Source organism: Corvus moneduloides, chromosome 17, assembly GCF_009650955.1.
Source record: "Corvus moneduloides isolate bCorMon1 chromosome 17, bCorMon1.pri, whole genome shotgun sequence".
Lineage (NCBI taxonomy): Eukaryota > Metazoa > Chordata > Aves > Passeriformes > Corvidae > Corvus > Corvus moneduloides.
The window spans coordinates 3,198,499-3,201,056 of record NC_045492.1 but is presented as its reverse complement, the minus strand read 5'-3'; the positions used below and the strand labels follow the sequence as shown (position 1 = coordinate 3,201,056).

The window sequence follows — 2,558 nt, the reverse complement described above, 5'->3', positions numbered from 1 at the left end:
GACCCCACCAGCAGTGAGGAACAAATTTTAATAAGGATGCAGAAGGACAAAGTTTTCTCAAACAGAGGCATTTCCCTTCTCAGTCCTCACTCCTGTCAGGGTCCTGCATCTCCCCTACCTGATGCTTGCTCTGAGAGTCTGAGAAAGGGCATAAAACCCTTCAGTTTCTAAGTGAAACATTGCAAAAATTGTCCAAGTTCAGTGCAAGAAGCTGGGAAAAAAGCTCTGCCCTTTCCCTGGGAGTTCCTGGAACTGAATGCACCCTGCTCAGAATAGAAGTGTTTTATAGGGAGCTGTGACTTGCCTTTTCTGTCTCTTTTCCCGATTCACTCTGGAGAATGAGATTTTTTTCAGAGTAATCCAGTAGCCCAGGGAGGATTTGTACACGCAGATTGCTCCTAATCTCTGCCACAGGGTCAGAGAGCTGCAATGCAGCTCGGAGGAGGTTGAATCATAAAAAAATATGGCAGACATGGTAAGTATTTGGCATGTTCCATGCAACAAAAGATGAACAACAGCAACTGGGCCATTATCTTTATTTGCTAAAAATAGAGTCCCGCAAAGTTTAAAGAAAAGTATTTTATATTTGTAAACCTCTCCTCTCCCTGTTAAAGAGCCTTCAAAGATGGGCTTTGTGGCTTTGGGCTGTCGCATCCCCTTTCAAAGGCTGCCCTGCGCTCAGACAATTGAAACTCGAGACAACATCAGCCACAGCGGGGTGGGGGGAATGAATAGTTGTGCCATGACCCTGCTCTCCTCGCTCAGCCGAGCCTGGCACGTGAATGGGAGCTCTGCAGCAGGTACATCCCCCAGGCAGCCGCATCCCGCAGCCGGGATGCCCACGGCACACCGCAGGTGGCCCGGCCGTGCAGGGCACCGAGGGCGCTGGCAGGGCCAGCAGAGAGCCAGCACCCAGCTCGTTTGCCCGCACCGCTGCTGAGCTTTGCACGGGCACTCGATACCCTTGGAGCTGCCGGTGGGTGCAGAGCTGGGTGCTGGCTGCCCCTCCACGCCTCCAAGGAGCCTCTCATCACTCGCGCACTCGCTGCCCTGGTACCCTATAATGAGGAAAAAAACCCCCAAAGCCCCGGATCTCCTTTGCTTTTCCGGCTTCAGAGAATTTAGCCCAGTCTGAGGTTTTGGGCGGCTTTGTTGTACCTGAGGATATTTGGGCATCGATGCAGAGACCAGCGCTTGCAATAGAGCAGTCCCAAAGCCACCCACGAGTGGTCACACGGCAGGAGGGGATGATGCGATGCCCAGCACCAGACCCATAAAGACAGAACAATAGGGCTATTTTCATGCAAGAGAGTTCAGAGGTCTCCTCGGGAGCCAAAACCTCTTGCTGGCCCATCATCCCGAGAAAAACAAGACAGAAACAACCCTGTCTTCCCTGCGGTATAAGCACCCAGCTTCAGCCGGGGCGTGACAGAAATCTATTGTCTCTAAGGCTGTATTTCGATGCAAAATGCTCTGGTAAAGCCAGCAATCCTCCTCCCCCCCCCCCCCCCCCCCCCCCTCCCCACGTTTGGCTATTGTTTGAAATGCAGAACAATTGAAGGGTGCTCTCATGGGCTAAAGATAGAACGGCAGCTGGTGCTGTCCTTTTCCCTGTAACTGAGAATAAAACAATGCCCGAGTATTGTCTGCACTGCTGGAGCAGTGACATTGGACTCTCTGCCAAGAGAGCATCTAAAAGATCAATGAAACCCGGGTTTATTTATAAGCGACTAGTGTCATTTCTTCCTCAAAGTAATTTCACTTCCTTGGCTTTTCTACCAGACCATTCTGTGCCGTGAAGTGGCCGCGGAGTGAGGTATAAATAGCCCGAGCCTGGCTGCGACAGGGGCAGCAGGACCGGCTGGTGGCAAACGGAGCTGCCGTGCTGGGCTGCACCTTTGCTTCCCCGAGCTGTGCCCAAGCCTCGACAGCACCAGGGTGGGGACCAGGCAGGGATGTTGATCCCCTTCTGCCGGCAGGGAGCAGGTCCCTGCAGGCACAGCCCCAGTGCTGGACGTGCAGGGACCAAGCAGCTGGTCCCTGGGACCAGATCCCCACCAACAACAGCACTTACTTCCCGGGGCAGCTTTTAGAATCAGCCTGAGAATATCCCGGCTTGGAAGGGACACACTGCGTTCATCAAAGCCCAGCTCCTGGCCCTGCACAGACACCCCAACAACCCCACCCTGGGCATCCCTGGCAGCGCTGTCCAAACGCTCCTGGAGCTCTGGCAGCCTCGGGGCCGGGACCATTCCCTGGGGAGCCTGGGCAGTGCCCAGCACCCTCTGGGGGAAGAACCTTTTCCTGATATCCAGCCTGAACCCGCCCTGACACAGCTCCAGCCGTTCCCTGGGTGCTGTCCCTGTCACAGAGAGCAGAGATCAGTGCCTGCCCCTCTGCTGCCCCTCGGGAGGGAGTTACAGACTTCCAGGGAGGGTTATTTCACTTACCTGCCACCAAGCAGATGGGAGCACAGACTGTGTGTGTGTGTCCAGCTCAGCTGCTCTGCTGGGGTGCTCAGGAAACCCTTGATCCCAAAAGCCATGGGACAGAGCCTT

The 2,558-nt window shown here is 54.7% G+C and overlaps 1 long non-coding RNA gene across 1 annotated transcript; it reads right to left on the bottom strand.

Annotated features, from left to right (window-relative positions):
- Positions 1-520: 520 nt before the first annotated feature.
- LOC116452775 lies at positions 521-1,331 on the bottom strand. The gene is made up of 2 exons (XR_004243599.1): positions 1,159-1,331; positions 521-1,058 (listed from the first exon to the last, which is right to left on the bottom strand). It is a non-coding gene; the product is annotated as an uncharacterized LOC116452775 (long non-coding RNA).
- Positions 1,332-2,558: the final 1,227 nt, after the last annotated feature.